At 46.6% G+C, this 15,768-nt stretch overlaps 2 pseudogenes; one reads left to right on the top strand and one right to left on the bottom strand.

Moving 5' to 3' along the window:
• The first annotated feature begins 407 nt into the window (after positions 1-407).
• LOC142045946 (olfactory receptor 10A4-like) lies at positions 408-1,267 on the top strand (annotated as a pseudogene).
• A 12,138-nt stretch (positions 1,268-13,405) lies between these two features.
• On the bottom strand, positions 13,406-14,458 carry LOC142045929 (olfactory receptor 6B1-like; annotated as a pseudogene).
• Between the last annotated feature and the right edge of the window lie 1,310 nt (positions 14,459-15,768).

Here is a 15,768-nt window from a genome sequence, read left to right as displayed (position 1 = left end):
AGTGGAAGAATTGAAAGAAAATGGTTGTTAGTCGGAAAGAGAAAGATAGAGCGGGACATGATGAACAGGTGCAAGTCACGCTGAAAAGGTTGTTACCAAGATGGAAGGTGAGGAAAACTGTTCTCTTAACCATCAATGGAGATTTTTTAAGAGGCAGGTTGGACAAACATCCTGTCAGGATGTGCTGTAGACTAATACTTATGTCCTGCCCATGAGTGCAGGGACTGGACTAGTATGATTCTCCAGGATCCCGTCTCCAGTTGCCATGATTCTATTGATTTTATTGAACTCCACAGAGTAGCAAATACAGCTTGGGTAGGACAATGCGCTAGCAGGAACCACAGTTGTGACACAGTTCTTCTTCTGTGGCTTTCTTCAACATCCTGGAGCTCTGAATTTCACTTTTTATTCTGGTGCTGCTGTTGTACCTCATCACCGTGGTGGGCAAACATCCTCATCATCACAATCACGGGTGGTGGACCCTGCCCTTCAGTCCCCATATATTTCTTCCTTTCGGAACTTGTCCTTTCTGGAAATCGGTTAAACTCGGCCACTATCCCCAAGATGCTGGTGAACTTCCTCTCCAAAGAAAAGAAGTATTTCCTTCCTGGGCTGTGCTCCACAACAGATGTATTTCTTCTCCTTCTTGGGTATCACAGAGTGTTGCCTGCTGGTTGCCATGGCATATGACCGTTACATGGCCATATGTCACCCTCTGCTACTACATAGCCATGATGAGAAGAGGTGTGTGTCTCCAGCTCTCAGCTGTGTCCTGGCTCATTCGGGATGCTGGTTGGGAGTTAGGGCAGACAACTTTCATGTTCACCTCTGCCCTACTGTGGGCCTAATAGGATCAACCACTTCTTCTGTGACCTGCCCCCGCTGCTGAAGTTGGCCTGCGCAGATACTTACAGGAATGAAATAGCTGTTTTCACCATCGCTGTCACCTTTGTCACAGTCCCTTCCTGCTCATCCTTGTATCCTACATCCGAATCCTCCACGCTATCCTCAGTATTCCATCAGCCGTGGGCAGAAGCAAAACTTTCTCCACCTGCTCCTCCCACCTCATTGTGGTGACTTTGTTTTTTGGGTCCAGCATCGTAATGTATCTGAAACCCAAATCCGCTACTCATTTAACACTGACAAACTGCTTTCCCTGTTCTACTCAGTGGTGTCTCCAATGCTGAACCCTTTGATCTACAGCCTGAGGAATAAGGAGGTAAAGGAAGCCCTGAGAAGAGTGATGGCCAGAAAAATATTTATTTGAAAACTTTGCTCGGGGGGGAGGAATTTATTATTTTAATATTCTTGTGATGGAATTTGGAGTTGCCTGTTGTAGCCCAATCTATGACTTGTATTGATTACTTAAGAATTCCCAGTTATCACTCTGAGGTATTGATGGTTCTTGTCCCAAGATTCAGGCCCAGTATTATTAAAAATTACTGTTCAGCTGGGAACCCTGATGTGCATGGTTGCAACACTCACACTTTAGGAACCCTTCTGTCTTTGTAATAGCTTTATTACTACATTCAGCAAAGTCACAAACACTCTAACCCAGCAAGGCAGACCGAGATAATACAGACCATATACATCTGAAACATCCACATACTCCCACCATCCCTTGCAGAACAACCGGAAATGTTAGCCATTATCTTCCTCATCATCCATCACCTTCCTCATCATCACCAGTGGCCATCATCCTGGCATCTCCCGAGGGCTACCTCTTTCTCTCTCTCCCCTGCACACAGGCTGGGATACAACTTTTATAATATGTTACGTCAGGGGTAGTCAATAGGTGGACTGCGGGCCAAATCCGAACCGCCGGATGTTCTTGAATGGACCGCAAAATCTTTTTAATTATTGTTGTAGTTATTGTTACTGTGGTGTGAAAAATGTTTCTCTGGCGTCTGGACCTTGCCTATACCTTGACTAAGAAATTTGGACCTTGACAAAAAATAATGAACAACCCATCTTACAGGATATAGGCCTGTAGGTTCTTTGCATTACTGCTTGAATACATAAATGCTTGTAGGTTTCCTTGTCATTACTCGCGAGCTGCTAAAGCGAGCTATGGGCTACCCTGTAGCAATCTGTGACAACTGTATGATGTTTGTCTGACTATTGTGAAGATGTTTTTGTTTGCAGATATTGGGTTAATTCAACAGCTGAGTATTCAGGAAATGACCCAGGAGGCTGGACAATAGCTCAGAGAAGAGCTCCTCCACAAACACCAAGGGCAATTAATCTGTGACATGCTACCCTCTGCCCACACACATTAGCAGGTCTGATAGCCCTGCTTTCCCAGGCCTGCATCCCTCCTGACTAGAGGAAAGCCTGATTCGCTGAGATGGTTCGTTAGAAGATGCAATTGCCTCCTGACCTCCAGAGACTGGAGGGTTCTTCGAGGAAGCATAGCCTGCCTTGTCCTTTGCTGTGCTGTGTTCCTACTGTTAAGATTAAACAACACTGTTTTAAGAAGGCTGATTTGAGTCACCATTATCACTGCAGGTCACTGGTCCCCAAGTGGACATGTATCGGGTTCCAGTCAGACCTGCTGAAGTAATGCTGGATGATTTTAAATTTGGTTTAGAAAATGCTCAGCAGACCGTGGCTTGCCAGACCCAACACGAGACTCTGATTGTCAAATTTCTCAGATTTACTGAGAAAAGAAAAATAAATAATGCAGCCAGCTCTTGAGGCAGCAGGGGGGGAAGGGGGGGCTGTTTCATTGCAGTGTAGACTTCTGGGCTCGAGCTGGAGCCCAAGCTCTGGAGACCCTCCAATCTTGCAGGGTCCTAGATCCTGCGTTCCAGCCTGAACCTGGAAGTCTACACTACAATGAAAACAGCCCCAGAAACCTGAGTCAGCTGGCAACGGGCCAGCCGGGGTGTCTAATTGCAGTATAGACATACCCAAACATGCAGGGCTCACAGTAAAAGTGTCAAATGCAAGATAGGGTGGCCAATGTTCCTTATGTAGGCCATTGGCAGGAGAGGGGGGCCAGATTTGCCAAAAATCCCTTAAAAGTGGACTCCGTTGTTAACGGCCCTGTACCCTGAACCTAAAAGCAAATTCACTTTTTTAGAGGATTGCTGAATTATTACCAAAAGACTCATGGAAGGTTCAGCAACATTGCAACTGCGATGACAGACCTCTGCAAAGAGACACAGCCTGCCAATGTGGCTTTGACTACAGCCTGCCAGGAGGCTTTGCTCAATGAAAAGAATTCTGTCAGCCACATTGGCACTAGCCGTCCAAATTTGGATAAAATGTTTGAACTCTGCACAGATGCATCAAGTACAGGTCTGGGAGCCACACTGGTGCAAGTGGACAAGGGCAATAAGGAACATCTCTATTGCTTTTTTTTAAGTAAAAAACTGACCCATCACTGGACAAAAATTACTCAGTCATCAAAAGGAAATATGCAGTTTGGGGCAACTAAGGCTAAACCCACTGCACAGGAAGCTTAGAGTCCTAACAGACCATTCTCCACTGGCAGGGCTTCCCAGAACATAAGTTACCAGCTCCAGACTGCAACACGCTGGAGTATAGACATTCATGAGCATGATATGGGAAGGGCAAAGAAAATGTGTGACAGAAGCACTGTCCAGGCAAGAGGGTTCTGAGCCACATGCATGTGATTAGCAATGGCTAACCTTTTACTGCCTCAGTGAGAGTGGGGGAGGTGTGACCCAGGAATCCCGCGGTGCCAAGCGGCAGAGGGCAATAGAAGGTTGCCTAGGGTTTTATGGGAAGCACCAGGGTTAGATATCTGCATAATTCTTCATGGGAATGGTGGCATGTGAGGTTCGTCTACCAAGGAGCCAGCAACCCACTAGGCTCCTAATCTGTGTGAAATGTGAGTGTGGATAATATTGAAGGATTTCTGTGTCCATACTTCAAAATGATGTCCTTAAGGTCTTGGCAAAAGGCAGGTCACGTGGATCGGAGGTTTCCTTCAGGCAGCAGGTAACTGTGACCTTAATGAGCCCTTAGTCAACAAAGGGCCCTTTAGACTGTAACTCACAGCAGGCCTGACACACTCACTACACCTAACACACTGTTGTCCGTCATGTGTATTTAAGGTTTGGTGTCACGTTAGGTATCATATGCAAAATGGTGACGCTGTCCCAAAATCATTGTGTCTGTATGTACGGGTTGTGTATAGCAAGTTATGTATATGTGCAGGAAAATATGTTCTTAAAAATGGGGTTTGGAGGTTGAGCATAATCCAAGTCTGCCCTAAACAAAGGAATATGGATTTACTGTCTGATCAGACTTAATACAGGGAAACCAAGGACAATGAAAGACATTGTACATATAAGGTAAACAAAGCAGTCAAAAGCTAATAAGTGGCAGGACTGAACAATGTAGTGAGCACACTGGGTCTGAATCTGCACCCAAAGGAAATCTTTCTAGCTCTGCTTGAGAGCAGACAATGGACTTTTGGAAAATACAAGTGGGAGCAAAAAGCCATCTTGTTATCCTCACTTAGGGGACAAAGGTAACAGCACCCTCTGAGTCTGTGTGAAAGTTGGATCCCTCGCTGGAGGGCTAAAAGATGATGGCTAACTTGATGTGAGTGAGAAAACTGCTTAGGCAAAGATTGTAATTTATTAAGATTTAAGTTTAGTCAACTAGAAAAGCATGGTTTGGTTTGGTTTGTTGTACCGAGACCTGTCTCTTTTTCTCCTGCTCAGTGTCATTTAAATTTCTGTTCTTTGTTAATAAACTTATCCTTAGTTTTACTATAAACCAATTCAGTGCTGTGATATTGAAAGTGACAGTGTCAGTCTTCAGCTAAACTAACAAGCTGGTGTGGTGCTGCCTCTTTGGAATCAGTGAACTCAATAATTCCGGAGTGTGCAGTGACAGGGACTGGACACTGCAGGGATATGTCTTGGAGAACTCAGGAACTGCAAGTTCACTGACTGGCTACCTGCAAAGGCAAAGTTTACGGACTGGCAGATCTGAGGAGTTCTTGCTGTGAAGCTGGCAGATGGTGTGAGAGGGAGCAACACACAGTTTAATCTCCAGCAAAGCTCCCCCATTGCTAAGCAGAGGGTGACATAGTTGGCTTCTGTTCTGGGTTCTGAGTACAGTGTCACAGAAACAGACCTTTATCTCCCTATCTGGCAATGTGCACTTTGTATTGTACCCTCTCGGTGAGTTGCACTATTTGCATACTGAGCCAGATGCAAATTGAGAGATTTGCAAAATCTACAAAGGAAATCTGAAGGGTGAAACAAAGAGTGGAGGGGTGTCCTGTTTGTGAATATGGATCAAAGGATTAGTCTGGTGTATCAGGAGTGCAAAGAAACTCACTGAGTCCTTCACCTGGAAGAAAAAACTGACCACATCTTTGTTTCATGAAAGCAGGGTCACAGCCAGCCTGACTGTAATCACTGCAAGGATCGGGTGAGATATACTACTCTACAAGATACAAATACAACTTCTACTTGCTGCTGTTTGATCTCTGCTGCTTTGTTCAATTAACATCTACTTGTTTAAACTATAAATGTGTCTAAGTGCTGTGTGTTAAACGGAGCGTGTCTGAGGTGGAGCTGGTAACCTGGGCTGCACTGATCCTTTGGGAGGCAAGCCAATCTGTGACTACTGTGAGTGTCCAGTGGACCAGGGCTGGATGCTCCAGGGAGATGGTCGAAGGGTTCGGGGTTGGAGAGTGTCTGTCACTACCCTGCAGAGTGACAGCAGGGCCTGCATAGGCTTAGGGGAATGCATGTGTTGTCTCTTGGTCAGGGGAGATGGGCATTGACCCTCCAGCAGACACAGTCAAGTCTCCGCATGCAAAGGGCAGGGAGCGAGGGCCTCATAGCCCTGGGACCCCCAGGAAGCATCACAATCTGTTATCAAAATGAAATTGGGAAAAATCTGAACTGTTGGAAATCTCCTGGTTGTCATGGAGTGCCTTTCGTCACAACGAACTTCCATGGGCAAACTGGCACAACAGGTGTAAAAGTCCCCCAGAAACATTGACCACAAAGTTAGAAGCTAAATTTTGAGATCCTGCAACTCTCTCAGATAACTAGCAATACCAGTTGTGGCATCCTTCTCTCCTGGAGACTGTGGGAAGGGTAGCACAGTCAAAATGAAGAGGTGACAAGATCATTGTATTTTAAGTGGCCTACCTGTACGGGTCCCACATGCTTAGAGCCTTTCTGATTGGGTTTTGAAACTCACACAAATTATTATTCTGCTTTTCTCTGTCACATGTCAGGGCTGGTTCCAGCACTGCTAACACCCTTATACCAACCTGGGAAACTGACTAGGTATTAACCCATCCAGTTCCCCCTGTGGTATGCTTGATTGCTCTTTTTGTCCGATGGAGAAAAATAAGGTGCTACTGTGGTAGTCTGCCAATGAAGGATCTGGCTATCCTAACTAAAGGATTCAATTATCATCTTGCCCGTCATGCCAAACCCTCCTATCTGGGGTAACCCAGACTTGAAAATTGAGGAAAAAAACAGAACTACAATTTTAAGAAGTATCTGGAGTAGGGCATTGGTTATAGAATTTCCCAGTTTTCATGATGAGGGTTTTGTCTTTTTTTTTAATACTAAAGCAGATGATATGACCTTGCCACCTTGAGCAGAATGAGAATAAGGACGAGTTTGAGTTGTAATTATGTATCAAATTTTGTCTGATGTCCCTAGGACTGCAAGAATGCCCCAGAGCTGGAGGGAATCATCAGAAAACACTCCATAAACTCCCCAGGCCCATGTCAACTATTGCATGCCCTTATAATCTAGAAGAGGACCTCCATTGATCTGGAGCTCTTGTGGATGAACGCAGAGGAAAGGGCGTTTTATCATACTCCATCAGCAGAATCCTAATGTATTTGAGAGATGTTAATGGCAGAGACGGAAAAAGGAGGGTACTAGCCGCAGGTGATTAACATAATACTCGTTGTTCACAGGTTTAATGATTGCTTCCCAGGCCTTATGCGCGTGTTTTAGGTGAGTCAAGGAAGGCCCAAAACATTAGCAATTCTATCTAAACGCTGATTGTCGAGTGATACACACACCGCCACAGCGCCGCTCCTTGGTGCCGATTATCTTTTCGCTCGTTTAAGACTCTAGGGTGGTGTTCGATGGCACTACTTTAAATAACATTGTGAAAAAAAAGTTAAACCCAATGATGTCTGCTGAAACAAAGAACTTAATGGAAACTGGTTTTTCCAGACAGATATCAAAGGCAGCATGTGGGAAAGAAAAGAGCATATGGACTCTTCCCTCCATTGATCTGGAGTTCTTTGTGAAAGCAGGGGAAGGGGAGTTATCATAGTCCTCAGAAGAATCGTAATGGTGGAGCATGTTATGGAGTCTTAAAAAAAATATCCTGTGGATTTCAGGCTATGCCTGAAAGAGTAAAACATTTTCAAAATCTGTTGGACACCACACGGGTTTGCCAGACGGGGGCCTTGACTCTGGTGTGTGTTAGCATCTTAATACAGACAAAGGAACCCTGATGCATGTGCTATGGGACTGTCCAGCAGTCAGGCAGCTGTGGGAAGAGGTGGACATGAGTGAAAATAGTGCTTGGCTTCAGCAACCAAACCTCAGCTGAAATTATATCCTGCTGTCAGAGTGCAGGGCAGCTGCACCTGTATTTCCCCTCCACAGTCCACCAAAGGCACACTCTTTTAGGATCCCAGCTACCAGCCGTCTCCTCTCTCTTGGGCAGACTTCCACATTTCTCTCTCTCCTGACTGGGGTTTTTCCAGGCTGCGCAGCTCTCTGCCTACACTGTGATATCCCCAGCAAGCCAGATAGCATGAATGGGAGTTTGAAGGAAGATTTTCAAAAACACATAAGGGATTTAGGAGCACAAGTCCCACTAAAAGTTTCCTTAGTATGGGTGGTGCTGGACTGACACAGCCTTATGTTTCTGAATCTTCCACCCACAGGGCAGTGACTTAAGGGGGAGCTGATTTCAGAATATGTCTCCTCTGTAGGGTATAAGCATCATGTATTAAATCCATCCCTGATGTCTCTGCACTTAACTGTTACACCAGGGGTAAAATGGCCCACTTATCTTTTCTAAAATCTCACTGCAATTTATTAACAATACTTGTAAATCTAGAATATAACATTTGTGTGTTAATTAATACCCAATAGGCCACTACATAATTTTAAACAATCTACCAACACAGGGATATATTAGCAGAAAGAAAGCTTTTTGTGGCAGGGGAGAGTTATTGTATTTCATTTATGCATCAGTTCTTTGAATTCCAGAAGTCCTGTTTATTAAGAACCGGCTAGATCAAGGCTTTGGGAATGGTCAATGGGACTGTTGGAGTGCTATTTTCTAAATTGCTGAAGTGGCTTATGGGCACAAGTCACAATGAAAGTGAATGGGAATTGTGATCACAAGTCACTTCATAAACCCACTCATCACCTCCAAGTGCCAGTTTGATTCTCAGTGAAATTGACACTGGCTGAAAGTTCTTACCAGTTTTTCAACAATTTAGTAGCCTTAACCTGTGTCCTTGTGGACAGCTCCTTAATTCCCCAGAACATTGTGGTAGCAGCTATGGTCTGAGAACCTTAACATTCCACACCCACCCCTTGCCTATCTCCAGCCTACACAAGCCTTCCTGTCCTGCTGGATGATCTGCCTTTGAATGACACGGGCCTACTGTAAAACAGATATATCCTGTGTGAAGAATAGTTGGGATTTTAAGGCTCCAGGACTATACGTGACAGAACAATCCCTGTAGCCTCTTGTATCTGTGGGACATGCTGAGCTTTCAGAGAAATCAGGGATGGAATGGAACATGCAAGAGAGAGCTTGGTTGCATAGCAGCGTTTTAAGGGATAGTGTTGTGACATAAACGCCTCTAAGGGCTTCACCGTCTATCCCGGTCCTACCTACTCTCTCCCCAGCACTACTGTCCCACACAGATCAGCCATTAAGATTCCTCTATGTGAGAAGAGCTCTCTGCAAAGCCACTTTATTGTCATCCTTAAAATTCTGCTTTGCTATGATGCCTGCAAAATGCCTGATGATGGAAAATGGGCTTTTTTCTCCATGGAAATTTTTAACACAAACAAAACAAATAACAGCATTTTCATCATTTTTTCCTATTGAAAAGTTCAATCCTTTGGCCAAATAAATAAATAAATAAATAAATACAATTGGCCAAAAATGTGAAATATTTGGATTCTGAACTACTGCCTAGTGCTTTATGGGTGTTGTAGTTTTTATGCTTCAAGCCCACCTTCTCCTGTATGGGCTGGAAACTACTCTCTCTCCTCAGAGCGAGAGAAAGTGGTTGCACCATGGGAGATGTAGTCCAGTAGGGGACCCCAGCCCATAGTGAAGAATGGAGACACAGGGAACTGAAATACAGCTGCCAAGGGGCACCGCAGAAGGCTTTCTGAACCAAATTATTTGAATTTTGGGATATTTGGTTTTTCAACAAAAATTTGAAATTTCCATGAAAAACAGACACTTTAAAAAAAAAAAAGATTTTCTCAAAAATTGATAGGGTTCAGCCTACCAAGACCTCAACCATTCTCTAAAATTTTGTAATTGATCAGAGATGATTTTGAAAAGATACAGACAAAGAAATCACACCAAAATAAGCACAGGGCCCTGCTTTGCTAATGAAAGGTGGCTCAGCAGGAATTAAACCTAGGCTATTCAATACCACAGCACAGGATTTTAACACTCAGCAAAACCCTTCTGCCCATTCAGTCCAAATTCCTGGGCAGGTTCACACCTCTTTGTCTTAGGTGGGGGAGGGGGCTTCTGATTAACTCATCCTGACAGTTATGTGAATAGAAGGGTGTGTTCACACATCAGTTAGAATAAGTTTTTAAACTCAACCATAACAAGGTTTAGTCCAGGTCATAATGACGTCTCTCACCTCAGGGAAAGCTCAGGCTAGTCATTCAGGCTTGGCCCCACCCTACAACGTCCACATAGCTATTTTTAGCACACTAGCACGAGTGCCTACCAAGGCTGGGAGGCTCACCTTCAGCTGCCGCGTAGACATACTCTTCAGTGGCTCAACTACTGTCATTCCTTCAATTAGTTCCTGTGCATGAGTGGCAAGTTTGTAGAAATTTTAGTGGTGCCCAGAACCCGCCCCAACCTGCCTAAGGCTCTGGGCGGGGCTTCAGGGGGGAGGTCTGGAGTGCAGGTCCTGGGCTGGGGATTAGGGTGCAGGAAAGGTTCAGGCTTTGGGATGGAATTTGGGTGCTGGGTGCAGGCTCCGTGCTGGGGCCGGGGATGGGTGTGCAGGAGGAGATGAGGGGTGCAGGCTTTAGAACGGAGTTTGGGTGCAAGCTCTGGGTTGCGAGTGTGGGTGTAGGAAGGGGGAGGTGGTGCACGGTCTGGGAGGGAGTTTGGGGATAGAAGGAAGTGCAGGGGTGAAGGTTATGGGGCTGAGGATGAGGGTTTCATGATGTGGGTGGGCTCAGGGCTAGGGAAGAGGGTTGGGTTGTGAGGTGAGGGCTGTGGGGCTGAGGATGAGGGGTTCATGCTGCGGAGGGGGACTCAGAGCTGGGGCAGAGGATCAGGGTGCAGGGGAATGAAGGTTGGGGCTGAGGATGAGGGGTTCATGATACGGGGGGGCTCAGGGCTGGGGCAGAGGATTAGAATGTGGAGGGATGAGGGCTGGGGCTGGGTTTGAGGGGTTCGTGTTGCAGGGGGGCTCAGAGCTGGGGCAGAGGATCAGGGTGCAGAGGGATGAGGGTTGGTGCTGAGGATGAGGGGTTCATGCTGCGGGGGGGGCTCAGGGCTGGGGCAGAGGATCAGGGTGCAGAGGGATGAGGGTTGGTGCTGAGGATGAGGGGTTCATGCTGCGGGGGGGGCTCAGGGCTGGGGCAGAGGATCAGGGTGCAGAGGGATGAGGGTTGGTGCTGAGGATGAGGGGTTCATGCTGCGGGGGGGGCTCAGGGCTGGGGCAGAGGATCAGGGTGCAGAGGGATGAGGGTTGGTGCTGAGGATGAGGGGTTCATGCTGCGGGGGGGGCTCAGGGCTGGGGCAGAGGATCAGGGTGCAGAGGGATGAGGGTTGGGCCTGAGGATGAGGGGTTCATGCTGCGTGGGGGCTCAGGGCTGAGGCAGAGGATTAGGGTGCAGGGGGATGAGGGCTGTGGCTGGGGATGAGGGGTTTGGAGCGTTGGAAGGGCTCAGGGCTAGGGTCGAAGTGCAGGGTAAGGGCAGCCTGCCCTGCCATTATTAGAGGCAGGCACTAGGACCCTGGGCAGCAGACAGCAGTTCTGCCGGGAGCCGTTCCACTCCGGCAGCAGGAGCACGCGGGGATGCGGGAGGTGGGGGACATGCAGGGGGAGGGGTGGCAGGCGGAGGCCGGGACCCGCTCCAGGCAGAGACGCGGCAGAGCGAAGGTGACCCTCAGGGGCTGGGGGCCGATCCAGGCAGTGCCGGGGGAGAGACCCAGCTCCAAATATTGCTGGAGCAGGGCACCAGGCCCTGAATATTGCTGGTGCTCAGGCACTGCAAATGTATATAACCCGCCACCTATGTTCCTGTGTATTAATTTGAATCAGAGGCCTAAGGATTAAAATGTTATTCAATGGGTAGAATTTTCAAAAGCACCAAAGTGATTTCAGAGCCAGAGCTCCCCTTTCAGAAGGACCTAAGGAAGGGGGAATCTGTGTGTCATTGAAAGTCAATGAGATTTATGCTTTTAAATCAGCTAGGCACTTTTGGAAAACTTCCCCATTGTGCTTCAGGATGAAAGATACTGGCACTTTTCAAATATGCCATGAGTAGCATTTCCTCCACACCTACCCGCTGTTTGTTTAATTGACATCGATTTTGTTGTTGCTGTAGCAAAGAGGTTGTGTCAACAGGAATCATTCACATCATTTATTCTATTTTGATAGCCATTAATCTGTTTAGGGTCTGACGCACTGGTTCGTAGGGAATGTCCACACTGCAAAGTAAGCCTAAACTCACACTTAGGCTTGAGGATTTCAATCTGACAAACGCACATTCAACCACCATTCTACACCTACTGGGAATATAATTAAGCCTTCTTTTGCTATGGCCTCTGTGCTCAGGATACTGTTTCTTAAGCCCAGGCAAAAGGGGTACATCCAGTCGACTTTCCAACCCCTAACTGGTTAGCAATGGACCTGTAGGACTCTGGGGTATAGCAAACTACCTTTGAACAGGAATGGCTTCCCTTGCATATGGGTCGTGGTGCTGAAGGGTCCAAGAAACCTGCTAACAAAGCTCCAGAAATGCAGCTTTCTTCTGGTCATCCCAGGTCTGCATGACAAGGGGGTCCCACCAGTCTGTGCTCGTGTCCCTAATCCAGAAACACCAGTCTATACAGGGGGCATCAGTGGCTCTCTCAAGAACCATAAGCAGCAGCATCCAGTTTGAGTCTGTCAGGTTTGTATCACCCTCCTCCTCCTCCAACAGGTGTCTTCTTCTTCAGGTCAGAAAATGCCCCTGAAATGTCCACCAGCACCTCATGGAAGCTCTTCCCATTGCCTGAAACAGGAGTGAAAGAAGAAGCAAGACAAGTGCTTCAAACGCTGACTTCTCCCTGTTGCTGGCTCCAGCTGCCAGGCACTTGCAAACTCAAATGACAGCTTGGCCCGATACCTTGGCAGGCTGCAATAGCTTCTGGTAAAGTGCTGCGGGATGGACAGTCAAGTTTTCCCTCAGAGCTCCACAAACAAAGGGCTAGAATGGCTACCCACTCAGAAAGCTGCTAGGAAATCTGGCACAGGCTGGCTTGACTTAGGTCTGCATAGTGCAGCGTACATGCCTGAGTGCTGGTGTGAGGTCCAGGTCCAGAAATTCTAAACCAAATGTTAATATTCAGTGTGGACACTCAAGCCTAGGTTTACACTCACTGAGCCTATGGGTTCAAGTCCCACACACCCTAGGCTTACATTGCAGTATAGGCACACTCTTAAACCCCTTCTATCCATTGCAAAATGACACGTAGTACAACAAATGGGAAGACCAGTACAATCTTCTCAGATATAAAGTTATGGAGTTTTGGGGAATCCAGGACATCAAGGAGACAGAAAATATTTGAACCAGCTAATTCCACCCACAGGGATCTGAGGCCAGTGCCAAGTAGAATGTGGTATTTTCCCAACTCAGAGAGAGCAGAGAAATAGAGGAAACACATATCTGAAATCTCAAATGTCAACATGTGGAGTATAGAGCACAAGACAGTCAGGTTTCCAATTCAGGCAGTAGCAAATATCAGCTTTAGCCATGAATGGGAATATCATCAACCCAAAACGCAGCATGTCCTCACGTTCTCCAAAACAGTTCCCATTGGTGTGAGCTAGGGCCCTACTAGATGTAAACTTTCTTGCTCATTAAGCCAGATGGATTCCTTCACAGATCAGTGACTCCATCTGAATTCATTTGAGCAACATATATTAACTGAAGACTTTTCTCAGGGCTTCCTTCCTCTTTGTTTCGCAGGCTGTAGATGAGGGGGTTGAGCATGGGAGTCAGGACTGTGTAGAAGACAGAGAACACTTTGTTCAGGGCTTTCAGTGTATTGGTTTTTGGTAGCAGATACACAGTCATTAGGGTCCCATAGAAAACTGTAACCACAATGAGGATGAGAGGAGCAGGTGGAAAAGGCCTTTTGCCTCCGGTAGTGGAAGGGATTCTCAGGATAGTAGCAATGATACAAACATAGGACGTCACAGTTAATAGAAATGGGCAAGGCGTGTCTAATGGAGGCGAGTATGAAACTAACCAGTGTGATCATGCTGGTGTCACTGCAGGAGAGTTTTTTCGCATTGGAGAAAAATCACAAAAAAATGGTCAATTTCATTGGGGCCACAGAATGTTAATTGTGACATAAAACACATCATTATTACACAAATTAGAAATCCACTTATCCAAGACCCCGCTGCTAACTGAAGGCACAACCTGCCATTCATCAGGGCTGCATAACGCAGGGGTTTGCATATTGCTAGATACCGATCATAAGACATTGCTGCTAGGAGATAACATTCTGTAGCTGCCAGAGAAACAAAGCAATAAAACTGTGCAAAACAGCCACTGACAGAAATGTTTCTGTCTCCAGTCAGGAAACTGGCCAGTAATCTGGGCAGGATGGTGGAGGTGTAGCAGGTCTCCAGGCAGGACAAGTTCCCCAGGAAGAAGTACATGGGAGTGTGAAGGTGCTGATCAGCCACAACAAGCGCAACGATGAGGATGTTCCCAGACATGGTCACAATGTAGATCACCAGAAACACCAGGAAGAGAAGGATCTGCAGTTCAGGGAGATTCCCGAATCCCAGGAGGATGAATTCTGTGACAACCGTTTGATTGTCCTCTTCTGCTTTGTCTATGAGGTGCATCTAGGTACAAAGAAATATACTAAAACTCAGAGATGGGACTTTCAAAAGGACAAACATCCCAGGTTTAGTCATGAATGGGAATGTCATCATCCCAAAACATAGTATCACCTCACATTCCCCGGAGCAGTTCCCATTGGTGCGAGCTAGGGCCCTACTAGATGTAAACTTTCTTGCTCATTAAGCCAGAAGTTAGATGTCGTGGATTTATTCATTTATTCTCAAACAGGGGTCACCATTAGTGTAGGGAATGTCCCTGGCGTGCCGGGCCAGTGTGTTTACCTGCTCTGTCCATAGGTCCGGCCGATCGAGACTCCCACTGGCTGCAGATCACTGCTCCGGGTCAATGGGAGCTGCTGGAAGCGGCGCGGGCCAAGGAACTTACTGGCCGCCTCTTCCAGCAGCTCCCATTGGCCCAGAGCAGCAATTCATGGCCTGTGGGAGCCACGATCGGCCGGACCTGTGGAGGGGGCAGGTAAATGCACCAGTCTGGAATGCAAGCGGCTTTCCCTACACAAGCTGCGACCCCTGTTTGTGAAACCCTGCCTAAATCCTTTTGAAAATGGAATTTAGGCTCCTCAGTCATTTAGGGATTGTTGCAGCACTGAGCTCAGCAATCCTAAATAGCTTTTAAAATCTGGGCCTGAGTACTTTGCTTTATTAGGATCTTAATTCAAGCTATGCAGAGCCACAGAGGATCTGCTGTTCCTCAAAAGATGCTAGCCACTGGAATGTTTTAGCCCACACTAAAAATGGTCAGCGGAGCTAAGAGAGACTAAAGGAATGGCTTTAACAATAACCATCTCACAGCCTTTCCTCACGTGAATAAATCCACGAGGTCTAATTCTGATCTCCCAAACAATATTAACTTCTGCCGGAGATCCTCCCACTTTACAGCTGCCCAAGTGAGGTTAGAACCAGGAGCTGTAAATTCTGAGTACATGTGCATCCTACATGCTATGTATTTTATTTTTAAATAACTGACTTGCTGCACTAAATATATATATATATATATTTGATAGAATTTTTTTATAATGGGACTTGGGGGTCTACATTCATAAGTAGGATAGACAGAGGAGTAGGTCTGGTTGATCTACCTTGTAATCTCAAAGAACATTGCAAAGAGATGACACAGTGCTCAGTGCCTCCTGACAGCTGCTGAGAGCTCTCAGCTCACACTCCAGTCAGTGGAGGAAAGGATCTGATGGAGACAACTAGCAGCTACAGGGTCAGGAACATGCACAGAGCTTCCACTTCAGGGGAAAATCCAGAAGGACGTTTTAGAAACAACTGAGGAAAGGAGTGAGAATCCATGTGAAAGAGATGAGTTGTCAGGGAGATAGAAAGGCATTCAACCCCTGTCTAAGGGGCTGGGGGATGGGAGATAAAGGCTATGGGATCGCCCTGGGTACTGTTATGATCACAGG

The sequence above is a fragment of the Chelonoidis abingdonii genome, chromosome 25, assembly GCF_003597395.2.
Source record: "Chelonoidis abingdonii isolate Lonesome George chromosome 25, CheloAbing_2.0, whole genome shotgun sequence".
Lineage (NCBI taxonomy): Eukaryota > Metazoa > Chordata > Testudines > Testudinidae > Chelonoidis > Chelonoidis abingdonii.
Note: the sequence above shows the minus strand (reverse complement) of the source record. Positions and strands in the feature narration are given on the sequence as shown.